Source organism: Protopterus annectens, chromosome 5.part0 (assembly GCF_019279795.1).
Source record: "Protopterus annectens isolate FY-2018-M chromosome 5.part0, PAN1.0, whole genome shotgun sequence".
NCBI lineage: Eukaryota > Metazoa > Chordata > Ceratodontiformes > Protopteridae > Protopterus > Protopterus annectens.
Genome location: NC_056735.1, coordinates 1,417,013,568 through 1,417,031,253, shown reverse-complemented (window position 1 = coordinate 1,417,031,253; position 17,686 = coordinate 1,417,013,568). Strand labels below are relative to the sequence as shown.

Below are 17,686 nucleotides of genomic sequence, written 5' to 3'. Positions count from 1 at the left end.
GGTTTCCTCCGAGGGGGTGAGTGGCATCGGACCGTTGTCCGACCCCGCACTTCCCCTTGGAGCCTCGGCCTTGGTGAGCTCGGCTCCGACATCTGCCTCGGAGCCTTCCCTTTCGGTGGGCCCTGGAGTCCCGGTTTCTTCGGAACGGGTTCTCTCGGACCTCCCTGGGAGGGGGGCCTTCGAGGTGATGAGTGTGCTGGCCACTGGGCTCAGCCAGCAGTCCATTCCCTTAGTTCCTCCCTCTACAGTGCCTGTCGATATCTCTTCCATCTCTCTTGCTCCTGGACCCAGAGATCCACCGCCTCAGGTTTCCCCACTGGGAATAACCCCCTCTTCCGAGGATTCTCCTGATCAGTCAGGAGATCCTCCGCGCAAGAGGACTTGTAAGAGGAAACACCTAGACTCCCCTGAGTCTATCACTTCAGATACCGACTTAGATGAGTCGGAGGGATCCCCAAGATCCCCCTCTGAGGATGTCTCCTTTTCAGACATCCTAGAACTCCTAAAACAGAGGGGAAACTGGCCCTCCATAAATCCCTCTGAGGATGAGTCGGTATACCTAGAGGCGTTTGGATCTCGGCCCTCCACCTCCTGGGTGTCTCCGCCTTTCGAACCCCTTATGGAGGTTATTGCTCGAAAGGCTTGGGCTGCTCCTGACTGTAGAGCCAGTTCCTAGGAGGCCATCTAAATTTATTACTGCCCCTTCGGAGAAGCAATTCCTTACGAAAGGTGTCCCTGTTGATGCCATGGTGGTGGCGGCTGCCACTAAGAAGGAACTTGCAGATCCTTCCGTACCAGTCCATCCTCCTAACAAGGATTCTAGGACCATGGATAGGTATGGTAAGCGGATGTTCTCTTCAGCGACCTTTGCTATGCGCTCGCTGAACTACCTATGTCACTTCACCAGACTCCAAAGGGACATCCTTAAGGAACTAGGTGAAGTAGTACAGGATCTACGGCTGCAGGGGCTTAAGAGAAAATTGCTTCTCAGCTAGGAATCCTTAATTCTATAGCTAACTCCTCCATGCGACTTATATCATATGCAGCAGATGGAGCGACTAGAGCCGCAGGTACAGGGGTGGCTCTTAGACGTCAATCCTGGATGCGGCTCTGTAATTTTGCAGATCCCTTTAAGGCGTCCTTCACAAATTCTCCCTTTGATGGGTCAGCTTTGTTTGGCCGTCAAGTGAAGGATACATTGACCAGATGTGAACAGGACGGCAAGACTCTTTCTGCCGTAGGGGTCCGTTTTTCCACCCCTTCTAGACCTTTCCCCAAAGGACAGAAGGGTGGAAAGATGTGGTTCCGCAAATCCCAAGGAGTCACGCCGGATACACGTGGTCAGTTTACCCCTAGAGGCAGAGGGGGTAATAACAACAGACGCCGCTCTAGAGGCAGTGGGGGTCCACAGAACCAGGGAAGCAGAGAGCCTCTCTCTGACAAGCCCTTCCAGCATCCCTGAGATGTTGCCCGACTGTCCATCCTTGGAGGCAGTCGGGGAAGACTATCGCTGTACCCAGAAGCCTGGCGTTCCCTCACTCAAGACAGTGGGTACAGTCGATTATATCCGAGGGTTACAAAATTCCTTTCGAGGAAAGTCCCTTCTCTCACACAAATTCCCTTCCAGATGTATCACCCGGTCTAAGGGAGATTGCAGAGTTAGAAGTATTAAAGCTTCTACAGAAAAGAGCCATTCAGCCAGTTACAACAGACCATTCAGAGCCCGGAATCTACTCAAGATTCTTTTTGGTCCCCAAAAAGACGGGAGACTGGAGACCAATATTGGATCTCAGCAGACTCAAGTCTGTGAGAAAGACAAGATTTCGAATGGTCACACTTCAGTCAATTTTGCCCTTCCTAGCGAAGGACAACTGGATGTGCTCAATAGATCTTCAGGACGCGTACTATCACATAAAAATTCACAGACGCTCCAGAAGGTTTCTCCGCTTTCGGCTGGGGTCCAGTCATTTTCAATTCAGAGCCCTGCCCTTTGGTCTCACTACAGCCCCCAGAGTGTTCACCAAATGTATGGCAGTGGTCATGGCTCACCTGAGACGTCAAGGATTCCAGGTGTTTCCGTATCTCGACGACTGGCTCCTTTCAGCCACCACCAGGCATCAACTTCTTCAAGCCAGGGATTACACACTAAATATCTGCACTCAATTGGGAATTTCGATCAACTACGAAAAATCCTCCTTATTGCCCTGCCAGTCTATTACCTTCATAGGCGCAAACTTAAACACTGTTCGGATGTCAGCAACCCTCACAGACCAAAGAATCTCAGATATACAAAGTCACGTGAGGATCATCCTTGCCAGCAAAAAGGTGCAAGCCAGAATGGTTTTGAAGGTTTTGGGCCTCATGGCTGCGGCCATTACCCTTCTTCCCCTGGCCCGCTTCTACATGCGTCTGCTTCAGTGGATGTTGTTCACTCAGTGGTCGTACCAACAACTTCCAATGCATCACCAAATCCTGGTGACACAAATTTGCAAGAATCATCTTTCATGGTGGATTACTTCTCCCCAGATTCACCAAGGCAGACCCTTTGTACCCCCGGCCCCGGTAGCCACTGTCACTACGGACGCCTCCCTGATCGGGTGGGGGGGTCATTATCAGGGCAGGATGGTTCATGGGACGTGGCAACCGTTCGAATACCACCTGCACATAAATGTCCTAGAGATGAGAGCAGTGCTTTTAAAGTTGCAAGCCCTCAACGACTTTCTTCCCTTGGGAACAATTGCAGTTCACACAGACAACATGTCTGTAGTATGGTATATCAACAAACAGGGCGGAACCAAGTCCTACCCCTTGTGTCGAGAAGCTCTCAGACTTTGGCAATGGGCGATCTCCTCTCATCGGTTTCTGGTAGCAACGCATATCCCTGGGAAAACCAACATTCTAGCGGACAGATTGAGCAGAGCTATTCTCATGCCTCACGATTGGTCTCTCAAACAATCTATAGTGGAAGAGATTTTTCTAGAATGGGGCCGCCCATGTTGCGATCTTTTTGCTACTCCCCAAAACAGCAAATGCCCAGACTTCTTTTTTCTCTTCCCACTGCCAGGCCATCCCCCCAAAGACGCTCTAACCCAGGATTGGCCCCCAGGGACTTCTTTATGCCTTTCCTCCCTTTCCACTGATCCCACAAGTTCTCCAGAAAGCCACCGTTTTGAGAGCCCAAATGATTCTCATTGCTCCCTATTGGCCTCGACAAATTTGGTTTCCGTTCCTCCATCGTCATCTTTTGGTGCAGCCGTGGCATCTGGACCCAGTTCCAGACCTTCTGATTCACCAATCGGGTCAGCTGCACCGGTCTATCCCTTCTCTCAACCTCACAGCATGGTTGCTCCACTTCCTTCCTTAGCCAGGCTCCTATGATCTCTAATGTTGTTAGGGATATCATAGTGGCTTCCCTAAAATCCTCTACTAGAAGGATTTATACCAGCAAATGGAAACGTTTTTCTTGTTGGGCAAAAGCTAAAAATATTGATCCTTTTACTGCTCCAGTTCAAGCAGTTTTGGATTTCTTAGCGGAAATCTTTCACGCGGGCTCTTCTTCCTCCACGGTCAAAGTTCAGTTGGCTGCTATCTCGAACTTTCATGTCGGGTTCGCAGATCACAACATCATGTCCCACAGGTTTTGTAGAGCCTTCTTAAAAGGAATCTTTCTCCTAAAACCTCCAGTCAGGAGTCCTCCTCCTCAATGGGACCTAAATTTAGTGCTGACATCCTTGATTCTTCCTCCCTTCGAGCCAGCTGTTTCATGTTCCCTGAAATTTCTTTCATGGAAAACACTCTTCCTGGTTGCTATTACCTCGGCTAGGAGAGTGTCTGAACTTCATGCTCTCTCGGTTCGTCCCCCTTATTTGGTCTTCCACAAAGACAGGGTATCCTTGAGAACTAATTCGACCTTTTTGCCTATGGTCGACTCAAAGAGTAATTTGAATCAGTCTATTGACCTTCCTGTATTTTTCCCAAATTACTCAAACAGATCGGAAGAAAAATTACATTATCTTGATGTTCACTGCCAACTCGGATATTATTTGGACAGAACGAAACAATTCAGGAAATCCGATCGGCTCTTTATTTCTTATGCTGATAACAAAAAAGGCCTTCCTGTCTCAAAAGTGACCTTATCTAGATGGCTTTCTTCTGTCATCTCTGAAATCTATCAGCTCAGGGTAAAACAGCTGTGCTCGAAACCTAAAGCACATTCAACCAGAAGCTTAGCCACTTCCACAGCCTTTCAGGCTAGACTTCCATTAGACACTATTTGTGCAGCAGCCACTTGGGCCACTCCTCATACCTTTGTTTCTCATTACAAATTGGATTTGGCCTCCAGGGATAGAGCCAGTTTTGGCTCTACAGTTCTCAAGAGTCTGTTCCATTGAGCCACCCAGGATACAGGTGCTAGGGACGCGGTCCCATCAAGCAAGAATGAAGGCGAGATTGACAACTTATGTACCTACCATAACGTTCCATGTTAGTTGTCTTCTCTCACCTTCTTTCTTGCGACCCTCCCTCCTTCCCCCTGGCCTGGACAGACCTTTTTTTCTCCCTACATGGAAGAATGCTTCTTAATACCGTACAGTTCTGGTCTTCCTAACCCATCCTTCAGGCTTTTTTTTTTTTGCCTTTCTTTCTTCCTTTGGGAAGTTTTTTATGCTAGGTGTTATTGCCTATAGTCAACAAACGAGATCTGGGTATTTACCGCCTTGCATCATGGGATATGGGGCTGCCTCGAGCTGGTAAAAGTGACTCTCGAGCTTAGCAAAGTGCCGAGTCGGAGCAGAGGATCGGCTCCGAACCCATCAAGCAAGAAAGAAGGCGAGAGAAGACAACTAACATGGGACGTTATGGTAGGTACATAACTTCTCATTCGCAAACAAGCTCGAAGATTTGTAATAGGGGATGCAGTGGGGGGTTGTATGTGCTAGGAATCCTAAAATTATTGGTATCAGCCAAAGCCATATTCCTCATCATTAAGTTAAGATTAAGTTTTCTAGTGAATAATTTTAAATCAATAATTGTTTTAACAACATCAAGTTTCAAAGGTGGTACATACGTGTTCCCCTTAGCAAGTAACTCAATCAAGTCTGGTGAAATATCAACTGAAGAAAAGTTGTATACTTTAAAATCACCACTTGAATTATAAAGTATAATGGGACTATCAGGTATTGAAGCTGGAACTTCTTCAGCTGACAAGAAATTGACCACAGCTTCTACAGGGTTAGTCAAAACGTTAACACTGTCAGAAACTGAGGATGTATTAGGAACATGTGCAACAACTGCTAAAGGCAGAATCTCCAAGTTGTGTAAAACATTGGAACAAGAACAAACATCACAAATGAGTTGTACTTCTGCTTCTTTTTCTGGTTGAAATATCCTGTTTGTTGTTTTTGTCTTGCTCCTAAAAAATTAGGGTAATTAGATCTTAAATTGTAGTGTCCAGACTTGTTACCATGTTGTGTTAAATCATTTCTACCAGGCATAGGTTGAGTAGACTCATCTAAATTAATAATGTCAGGAGATGCATTGTCTACGACATGGTAGTTCACTTTATTAGATAAAGGATTTCCTTTACTAACACCAGGGTGAACTGAACTGGTAGACCCTTGACAAACTTGTGCTGGAGACGGTCGAGGGTATGCTGTTCCATCATTGTATGCTTTCATGTCTCTGTCAAGTTTTTTAACCTTGTTACCCTTCAGCTTAAATAAATATTGATCGATGCTAGAAAAAATCCTGTTGTATTCGTATTTATACCGAAAAAATTCGGCATCAAGTTTGATCTTTTCATCTAGTTCACACACCAATTTGGTTAGGTTGACTACCGAAAGAGAATAGTGTTTAGACATTAATTCAAGTAGTTCCAGACCTTGACGGTCAAACAAAACCAATAATTCCTTATGAAAAGGAGAGTTATCCTCCAAACCCGTAGGAAATTGGAAATGTCTCAAGCCTTTTGGTACAATTTTATGCTTGAGGCATTCCTGGAAATAAGAAATTTCCAGTTGTGTTTTCCTTAGTTTAACCGATAATTTGTCCAATTCCTTAAGGTTAGCTGCAATACCCAGTTGCTCATTGTCATTATCTGTACTACGTTGTGGTAAATCATTTGTTATTGAACCAAAAGAAAAATTATAAGCCAACCAATTATTAATATTAAAAGAAAAAACATCTTTTACCGTGTTAGATAGTACTGCTTCGGTTAACGGTAATCCTACAGCAGGGTTGAAAAGTGGAGGTACTGCTGAATTCGAAGAAGTGTTAGGGATTCCATTGTTACCACGACAGTCCCCGCTGTTATTACAGCCAGCCAAAGCCTGTTGTTGATTACATCCACCCAGTTCGCTAGCCGGAATACTCCTCTGCCCACATGGAATATTATAAGATGAAGAACCAGATGGTAATCTTGACCGGCAACACGAACTGCTTCAACCGCAGTATTTCCACCAGGTGAACAAGGAAGCTGTGAGAGAGGTGCTTTTTGCACGTCGTAATGACGTTCAAGGTTATCCAAACGCGCCATAAGACAGTCTAAGCACGAAATTAGAAAATTAAAGTTCTTATTCTCCGTATCCGGAGTTTTCGACAGTACCAAGTCACTCGACTTGTCTCCATTCTTTAAAATTCCAGGAGTGTTTATAAAAAGCGTGCCACTGTCCTCCGACTCTAAACCAGATGCCATGTAAAAAACTGATAAATCTGAACAGCGAAAAAACAAACTGGAACTAAAAACAAACTACTGACAAGAGACTTCAGACTGCACTAGAAAATTTAATGTTAAGCGCTTTTCGTTTGATAAGTTAAACAAACTTCATCAGACATATTGAAAATCTTATAAACCGTCACATATATAGAAACAGTTAAGCAATCATTTCATCTGGTACACACATTAAATGAGCTACTTTGAACACTTAAAAAGAACTTTTTAAAAGGATGAGCACATTAACAAATGCTCCACTCTCACTATATTAAAAGTATACATGTAGATATACAACGCACAGTATAACCAAAACTGTACTACTAATATTATAACTACATACAATTAATTTTATTTATAATTTGATAAGCTTAAAATATAGTCATAAAAACTTTAAAGAAATAATGAAAATATGTAGTGATAAAAAATATGTTGAAAAATTGTATATATATATAAGTATATAATGAAACAGTTCAAATGAGAAAAGCAAAAGTGAAATACCAAATACAGGTCATCTTATTAAACTTTTGATTTTCAAAATACTACTGATAGAACAACCCTCATTCAAACCAGGTGAGTTATACGCATTCAACCAATTCATTCAAGAAGAACTTGAGCTTATATGGCAGATTAGGTTGAATGCGTATAACTCACCTGGTTTGAATGAGGGTTGTTCTATCAGTAGTATTTTGAACAAATGATCACTTTTGCTTTTCTCATTTGAACTGTTTCATTATATACTTGTATATATACAATTTTTCCACATATTTTTTATCACTATATATTTTCATTATTTCTTTAAATTTTTATGATTTTAAGCTTATCATAAATTATAAATAAAATTAATTGTATGTAGTTATAATACTAGTAGTACAGTTTTGGTTATACTGTGCGTTGTAGCTCTACATGTGTACTTTTAATATAGTGAGAGTGGAGATTTTGTTAATGTGCTCATCCCTTTTTAAAGTTCTTTTTAAGTGTTCAAAGTAGCTCATTTAATATGTGTACCAGATGAAATGATTGGTTAACTGTTTCTATATATGTGACTGTTTATAAGATTTTCAATATGTCTGATGAAGTTTGTTTAACTTATCAAATGAAAAGCGCTTAACATTAAATTTTCTAGTGCCGTCTGAAGTCTCTTGTCAGTAGTTTGTTTTTAGTTCCAGTTTTTTTCGCTGTTCAGATTTATCAGTATTTGCTTTTTTGTTGGAGATGTAACCTTGTATATAATTGCTTCCTATTATGGGGGTACCTGACATCTGGGGCAAGAAAAACTGATGTAATGGCGTCGGCTGCATGCTTTATACCCTCGGACTACCTGACATCATGGAAGATGAGACAGCAACCGACGCAGGACCCAAGACTTTGATAATCAGAGGCTGACTGAGGGCTACTGCAAGCAGATAACCCAAATGTGATGACTTGAACAGTGAATACACTCTATCTGCATTTATGGTAAGTGTACACAACTGTACTATGTCCTTCTCTTCCATGTTGCAGTATTCCTTCCTGCCCACCAGTCCCTCCCAGGTCTTATACCTTTCCTGTACTACCTACAGTTCATTAGGTCTCCAAGTCACACACCTGCAAACAACTGGTATACCTCTTGCTGGGCCTTATTCTCTGCTTGCTGGCCGTCAAGTTCTGAGGATTGTGGGTACAGACGTCACAGTTAAGGCCCCTGGTTTATGGCCCTGCATGTTTTGCCCCCCACACACTACAGCAGCCAAGCTGAAGCTTTTGTATAGAAGCAGACGTAGGAGTCGCATGAGGGCAGGAAATCCCACACCTAGAATACTGCAACATGGAAGAGAAGGACATCTATGGTTATGGTAAGATTTTACACAACTGCTTCTTCCAGAGGTATGAATATTTGTTTGAAGTGTAAGGTGATGAGTTCATTTTTTTTTTTTTTTTTTTTTTTTTTTTAAAGCTCAAGCCACACCCTCTGGGAGTTAAAAGTGCATGCTCAAAAGAGCTGTAGTGGAGGGAATGAGCTATGAAAGAATGGCAAGGAGACTTCAAAAAGGAGTCTCAAATTTCCCAAAGCCGATGACAGTTCAACAAGTCTGAACACTTGTACAAGAGACCTTCTGACACCCTACTCTGATATTTGCTCTGTTTCTTTTTCAGAAAAGTCTGAGTCTCCTTTATTTCTCTTTGGCAGTGGATTGGTTCAGACAAATGACTACTGAAAATCATTCACTGGGTTTACAGATGGTAGTGGGAGGAAATTCTTCCTTTCTAGATGGTCATTCCTCATCCTGTAGATCAGAATCTCTTGTTTCAGCCTGATGTCCTTCATGGATGCATCTGCAGTCATAACAACTGGGTTGTCCTGTCGTCAGGCAGCCCTTCGGTCGGCCGGATTCCAAAGTCCGGCTTCGGCTGATGTCGCACTTCACCCGACGTCATCTCTGCTGGTCTTCGGGTATAAAGGCACCAGCCGACGCCATTTTCTCCAGTCTTTCTTGCCGCGTGGCGCCCGAAGCAGAAGCTGTTCGCAAGTGCCGGTCGGTCAGATCCAGAGATTACTACTACCGAATACTCCGAAGACTTCTAAAGCTAAGTACCCGTTGGGGACTCTTTCTTGCCTCAGCCGATGTCAGAAAAAGTCAATAACTGTTTAACTTGTGGGAAACAAATACCTCATAAAGATTTCCACTCTTACTGTTTGCCTTGTTTAGGCCCAGACCACGACGTAGCAGCCTGTTCGCCTGTGCTTCTTTCAACGGACGATCGCTTAGACGTCGGTCGGAGTTTGCTGAACAGTTTTTCGGCTCTGAATTTGCGTACATTATGCCGTCGGATCCTCCGACTACCCAAATTGTTAAAAAACGCAAAGAAAAGACCGACACTCGCGGTCCGCGGTTTCGGCGAAACCATGGTTAAGCAAACGCGAGTGTCTCGGTTTCGGCGAAACCGAGAAAACTGATCAGAGTACAGCGAATCAATGACTACTACTGAGGTTCCGGTTACCTTACTTGAATCGGCCTCAGAAATTTTACCTACTACAGTGGTTACTAGTGACTTATCAGACACCATCCCTTTGGATGTCTCTACCCCAGCACGTGGTGCTGCTAGGCCTCCTGCAGCCATGTCTATTAAGGCCTTCGCCAGGGCTAAAGCAGCCAAATCTACTAAGTCAGTGCCTGTTAAACCCCCCTCAACCAGGCCCACTTCTAGTTCACAAATGCTTACTCTGGCAGAAGATTTAATATCCTTAATTAGGGGATCTCAATCTCACCCAGACAGGGCCTCTCAGCCCCCAGAAAAGAGACCTAGAGCAGAGCCCCTCGAGCCTGTGTCCTCTGATGATTCTGCGGAAGACTCCGATATTACAGACCAGCCAGAGGCTCCTTTCTCAAATTTTGAGGACTCAGATGCTGAAGAATCCATTCCAGCTGCTTCCCCACCAGAAGAATTCTCCTTTGGGGAAACCTTACATGCCATGAGAGAACAATTCCAATGGCAGGAACAGGATTTTCAGACTCCAGAAAAGACTTAGACTTTTCTGCACCTACCACAACACAGGCCCTTAGCTATACCTCCTGTCCTCTCTGTTGTGGACGATGCATTTAATGATGTTTGCACTGCACCAGATTCTTTACCTCCAGCACCTGCCAAACCAGATAGATTTTACAGGGTGCCAGACACTCATCATCACCTATACAAGGCCCTCTTGCAGACCCCGAAACTATATCCCAGGGCCCTAAGGCAGTAGCTTCAACCACAGCAAAAAACCCTATTCCTTCTGAAAGGGAAGACAGGTCTTTAGACAGATGGGGCAAAAAGATTTACACCTCTGCTACTCTCTCAGCTAGAGCTTTAAACTGTCAGTTTCACATGATACAATACCAAGAGTTTATGCTTGATCAGTTAACTAAAAAGCTATCCTCTGATGACTCTATAGATAAGAAAAATCTATTAGAAATGGTAAATAACATACAACAGGTTAGTAACCATTCCTTAAAATGTGGCTATGATGCACTGGAGGCTTCATTTAGATCAGCCATGACTGGCACAGTGATAAGAAGACATGCGTGGTTGAAGGAACAAGTTTTACCGGATCATGTTAAAGCTAAGTTATTAGATGCTCCTATGGATAAGACCAGTTTGTTTGGTACACCTGCCCAGCAGGTAATGAAGAAAATGGAAGAAAAGGCAAAATCTGTACAAACGGTTAAAGATTTCTTGCAGGTTCAGCCCCCAAGGTTTAGCAGGAACTGGCCTGCCAAAAATTGGTCCTTTCCTGACTCCACAAGATCCCAAAGGGGCAGGAATAGACGTTCCAGAGGCAGAAATCAATCTAGAGGGGTGCCTACAGAGGGCGACAGTGGCAAGGTAATAACAGAGCCACAGGCACAGCCACTACCACTACAACAGGGCAATCACAGTGACTTGATTCTAACTCCGCCTACCAGGGAACAAATAGCAGCACCCTTAGGCGGAAAATTAACCTTATTTTCAAAGAACTGGCACTATATCACAAAAGACAAGTGGATTTTGCAAACCATAGACCAAGGTTACCGGTTCCACTTCCACACTATACCAGTCAAAGCAGGAATGCCAAACCTACCTCCAAATCAAAAACAGAAGCTCTACAGCAGATAATGCAATTAACAAAGATGAGAGCTGTGGAAAGAGTACCAATAACAGAACAAGGCAAAGGATTCTACTCCAGACTATTCCTAGTTCCAAGAAAGGAAAAAAGTTGGAGACCTATTCTCGATCTGTCCACCTTAAACACATACATCATTGTCCCAAAATTCAAGATGATGACCCTACAGCAACTTCTTCCCATGCTGGGCAAGGAGTGTTGGCTGGTAACTCTAGATCTCAAGGAGGCATACCTGCACGTCCCCATTCGACCAATTTGCAGAAGATACCTCAGATTTCTTGCAGGATCAGAGCACTATCAATTCTCAGCATTGCCCTTTGGCTTATCTACTGCCCAGAGTATTCACAAAATGCCTGGCATCAGTAATCGCCCACTGCAGACTACAGGAATCCAAATTTATCCATACCTGGACGACTGCCTGCTACAAGGGGACAACAAAAGCAAGCTGACAACAGATTTACAAAGGGTCATTTACTTGCTACAAGCACTGGGATACACAGTCAATTTGCAAAAATCAAGGCTGATTCCATCCCAAACAAGGACATTCTTGGGCGCGGAATTGGACACAGTAAAACAAATGGCATTCCTAACTGCAGAAAAACAAAAGATCTCCTCTTTACTTCTTGGCACTAACAAACCACAGCAAACTAACAGCAAGAAAAGTTCTGCAGGCCTTGGGCTTCATGGCATCATGCATAATCTTGGTTCCACATGCCAGACTACATATGAAAAAACTACAGTGTTACCTAAAGAATTTATGGTCCCAACACAGGCACAGCCTAGAAGCAGAAATTTCACTAATTCCATGCCTAAAACAGGAGTTCCTATGGTGGGCTCAAGCATGCCAGTCAAACCCAGGCTTACCCTTTCACAAATATCAAGCAAGCCAAACCATCACAACAGACGCCTCAGACCTAGGATGGGGGGCTCACATGCTGGACAAATGCGTGCAAGGATTGTGGACACAGGACCAGCTTCACCTGCACATCAACCTAAAAGAAATGCTGGCAGTAAAACTGGCAATCCAAAAATTCAGACCATTTCTCAAAGAAGGCCATTTGATGATAAGGACAGACAACACCACAGTCATGTGGTACATCAACAAACAGGGAGGCACTCATTCATACCCCCTATGCAGAATGACTTTGGACCTTTGGAACCTGGCACTCAGCTACAACATCCAGTTACAGGCAATGTTTGTACCGGGAAAGGAGAACACTCTAGCAGACATGTTAAGCAGAACCACCTCGGATGCTCACGAATGGATGCTACACCGGGACATCTTCAAGACCTTCGCAAAGAAATGGGGAATGCCACAGATCTATTCGCTTCCCCTCTCGACCACCAGCTCAAAAAATTCTGCACAAGGACATTCCATCCACTTGCATCGAAAGTGGATTCGCTCTCCTTCAGCTGGAAAGGCCTGACAGCATATGCATTCCCACCTCTTCCCTTGATACACAAGGTATTACTAAAAAATCAAGGAGGAACGTCCAAGGATAATCTTGATAGCTCCAAACTGGCCAAGACAACACTGGTACCCATTGCTGAGGAGCATGTCTCGGGACAAAATGTGGTCAATACCCCTGATGCCTTTGATGTTAACTCAGAACAACTACAGCATCATGCATCCAAACCTAAAAACGTTGCAGCTGACTGCATGGCACATCACATAGCAGCAACTATTCCAGATCTCTCCCAAAGGGTTAAAGACATTATCCTTGAAGCCCGCAGACCTTCAACAAGAAGAAACTATGCAGGAAATGGAAAAGGTTTGTCATTTGGAGTGCTGAAAGAGGGAAGGATGTGTCAATATAGATATGGCTAACATTCTGGAGTACTTGGCAGAGCTTCTACATACAGGCCTGTCCTATTCCTCCATCAAGATACATGCATCAGCTATTTCAGCAGAATACAGCTTTGATCCACCTGTCTTCTCACATCCTCTACTCAGGCAGTTCCTCAGAGGGATCAAGAATGTAAAACCTCCTAGGAAACCACCACTGCCAGCTTGGGATTTGAACTTTGTGCTAGAAAAGTTGACACTGCACCTTTTGAACCAGCAGCAACAGCAGACCTACAGCATCTTTCATGGAAAACTGCTTTCCTACTGGCAATAACCTCAGCAAGGAGGGTTTCTGAACTTCAGGCCCTAATGGCAGTACAACCCTTCCTAATCTTCCACCAAGACAGAGTGTCCATGAGGACTAATCCTACATTTATGCCTAAGGTGGTATCCAGAGTGTCCTTAAACCAGGCAATCCACCTACCTACCTTCTTCTCCAACCCACAAAACAGAGGGGAAAGAATGCTGCATACCTTGGATGTACACAGACAGCTACGCTACTACCTGGACAGAACAAAAAGTAACAGAAAAACTGACCAGCTTTTTGTAGCCTATGCAACAGGAAGGGAAGGAAAAGCAATTTCCAAACAGACAATCTCCAAATGGATAGTAAATTGCATACGATTCTGTTACTCCTTCCATGGAAAACCAATTCCACAGAACATACGACCTCATTCTACAAGAGCAACAGCCACTACCACAGCCTTCTTACGAGGAGTGGCAACCAAGGACATTATTGAGGCGGCTACTTGGACCTCCGTGCATACATTTGCCAAGCATTATAATTTATCTCTGTATTCCAGATCCCAAGCAGGGTTTGCCACTGCTGTACTGCAAGGGATCCTAACCACACCATAATCTATTCTTCCTCCTCCCTAGTTGGCTATGGTATTCTACCCAGTTGTTATGACTGCAGATGCATCCATGAAGGACATAGTACAGTTTTGTACCTACCATAAATGTAGATGTCCGAACTGGATAGCATCTGCAGTCAGGATTACCCTCCCTCCTTACCCTCTGTGGTACTCCTAGGGTATTTACCCTCCTAATAGCTAGCTGGTGCCGGCGGGGGGCCGGTTCTTTATGGTGTATTTGTTTGTATATATGTACATACATGCTTATTTTTTGTGTTTGCCTTCTATCCTTTGGGGAACATTGGCATTTTTACCCAAAATTTAGCCTTCCAAGAGGGCAACTGGCATCTGGGGCAAGAAACACTGAAGAAAATGGCGTCGGCTGATGCCTTTATACCCGAAGACCAGCAGAGATGACGTCGGGTGAAGTGCGACATCGGCCGAAGCCGGACCCGGACTTTGGAATCCGGCCGACCGAAGGGCTGCCTGACGACAGGACAACCCAGTTGTTATGACTGCAGATGCTATCCAGTTCGGACATCTACATTTATGGTAGGTACAAAACTGTACTTTCTTCATCTCATGCTGTCCCAAGGAGTAGTAGAACCAGTTCTTCCTTCCCAGGTCAAGAATGTGTTTTATTAAGGGGTGTTTCTAGTGCCAAAGAAAGAAAAACACTGGAATTTCAATTCTGGATCTTTATTTCCTTAAACTGTTTGTGATGGCGCCCAAATTCAGTATGTCGCTTCACAATCTGTTACCTCTTTTTCCTCTTTCAAGTTAACTGGTAAAGCTAAACTTAAAAGATTACTGTTCATTCAGGCTTCAGGCGTTTTCTTAAGGTTTTGTCTGTGGATTACGTTCTCTGCCTTACCCTTTGGACTGTCCACTACATGAAAGTTGACAGTGTCTAGCTCCAATTATAGATCATTGTAGGCTACAGGATATCCACATTTTTCATATTTAGGCAACTTGCTTATATTTTCAGTCTTTTTCAATATGTCAGGACTCTCCTTGTGGTTCCCTCTCTCACTCTCTCTCCCTCTCGCTCTCTCTGTCTCAGAGAGAGAGATCTTGCACAAGCTGGGGATCACAAGAGAGAATTCAGGTCTGTCTTGACTCCCTTGCACAGGATTATGTTCTGGGATGTCAACTATACACTTCAGTTCAAAGAGAAGAGCTGATCTTCCACAGGAGGAAAAAAAGATGCTTATTTTGTTCTATTTCTAAGGTCGTCCACTTAGACTTCAGTCACTGTGAGGGAATACCTCAGGATTTTGGGTATCATGGCACCTGAGATTCTAATGATGCCTCTGGCATGACTCCACATGAGAAAGATGTCATGGTTTCTAAAATGTCTTTGGTCCCAGCATCAACTTGCTTTATTTTTTCAAATTGCATAGCTGGGTTCTGTCAGGAAAAGGTTTTTGTGGAGACCACAGATGTATCCAAGTCCCCCTTCCTCTCTGCTCAAAAAAACTGTCTTTACAGGCATTTTGGACTTTGCTTGGGGAGCATTTCAGGAGGGATGAAAGTGGAGGGTAGGACCGATGTAAGCACCCAGATATCAAGGGGATGTCTGCCCTGATGAAGGCATTCAAGACTGTGAACCGTTTTTGGACCGTGGCACCTCTTCCAGGTGGCTACAGACAGTATCCCCTTTTGCAGACTAGCTATGTTTTGTATAGGATTTTGTTTCACAGTGCAGTCTCCCTCAACAGACCTGTCCTGTACTCTGTCTCAGCAAAATTGTGTGGCAGATGAGCTAAGAAAGACCAGGACAGACCCTCTTAAGTAGAAACTAGATTGGGGGTCTTCCGGGATTTGATCCTTCTATGGAGAGTTCAAGTAGATCTCTGCCTTCCCTCTGAAAAAACAACTGGCAAGATTCTGTTCCAGGACTCCATGCAGGAAGGCCTGCAAGATAGATACCTTTTCTTTTCCTTGGAAAGGAATTTTCCTGTGTGCTTTTTCCACCCTTTCCACAAATATCCTGAGTACTTATAAAGATTCAGAAGGAATCCCCCAAGATCATTATGGTGACTGCTTTCTGACCCTGACAGCTGTAAATTGCCACAAACTTCCTCATTCATTGTATCTACTCTCATCATACACCCTGGCATCAGTCAAATTCAACTGACTGCCTGGATGATGGGCCTTAGTTCCCTTTAGGCACCTGCTTACTAAAGATGTGTAGCATGTACTAGTGGAGACGAAAACCTGCTGCCAGAAAAATCATATATTAGCAAAAGGTTTTCTGGTTGGTGTCAACACATAACCAACACCCATTCAGAGCTGGTTCTATATTTCTAAAATATTTGTGGGAGTTAGTTGTGATGAGGAGGTATTGCCAGCTATGCCAGGAGAAGTGTGTAACATATGCCAGCATAGCTAGCTGACATTTTGTAAGGAAATGTATGTCATTTGTACATCGAATGATTTGTACAGATGCTTGTGTTGAAAATGTATTTGTAAAGCTGCTTGTGCTAAAAATGTACCAACCGTGTGTGCTGGACAGAAAAGAAATACAGCTGTATGCCAGACTTTATTGTAACTGTTGAAATGAATATATTGTAATCGAGAATATTGTAAGAGAAGCGGTTAATCTTAGTCCAGCTAACTTTGAAAAACAGTCTGAAATTAAATTACCTGGTTTAGGCCATAAAGATTGCATCTTACAGATGTCCTTCTGTTCAGTTGCTGCAGTATTCTTAGCCTGAGGGCTCTCCCGCCTGAAGGCAGCCAAACGTCAGCCAGTATACAAAAGTATTATACTGCTGTAGGGTACGTGGGATGTTGCATGTAGGCTGCTGTCGGATGTAGGCCATAAAAGCAACGTACGCATGTACTATCCTCAGAACTCTGTTTCAACACTTGCAAATTCAGTTTTTTGCCAGATAAGTACCCTGTTGGGGATTTTTTTTTAAAACTACTGTTTTAATTATGTCTAAGAAGTGCAAGTGCCAGTGTGCAAGACAAATTCCACTTAAGGACAGCCATTCTCTGTGTCGTTTTTTTAGGCCATAATCACGACCGCAAATCCTGTAGCATTTGCCAGTCCTTTGTTCCATAGACTGTTAGAAAGGTGGTTTTGCTCTTTTGCTATATATTTAGACAACCAACGACTTAAGCTACTAGCTAGGCGTATGGAGGGTACCTCAGATTCCACACAGCAGGTGAAGTACAAGGCCAAGAAACCTCGCCCTGTAGTTTCTGCTGCACTTCCAACTTTTCTCCCGAGGTGAATTTCAACCCATGGGTTCATCCGACTTTAAGTATGCATTCTCAGACCAAGCCCAGTTCTGAGGCCAACTTGCAGGCACATCTGTGGAGGTCGAACAGACATCCGACCAGGCAACCTAGGCTCAAAACTACGGACTGCCCTAGGGTGTGTGTACCTCATGCCCTAGCAAGAGAAGAGTTACAGTCTGGTACTTTTGAAAGTAGGACTTTGTCTGGCCCTCTGACATTGCATAGGATCATTTTGCCTGCAAAGAAAATGCAAAAGACAGAGCATTTGTCCCCTACCAAAGAAGCCCCTTCAGATTGGCAGGCGTTCTCTTAAATTTTATTTCAGGCCTTCTTAGCACTCAAACTGACGTCCTCTCGGCCTGCTCCTACAGCCTCTTCACAACTTTCTCAGAAAAGAATTGGGT

General features: G+C 44.0%; 1 protein-coding gene across 1 annotated transcript in view; it reads left to right on the top strand.

Moving 5' to 3' along the window:
• The window catches only part of FAM76B (family with sequence similarity 76 member B), a gene marked incomplete in the record, with an annotated part of 994,273 nt that overhangs the window by 368,973 nt on the left and 607,614 nt on the right, over positions 1–17,686 (top strand).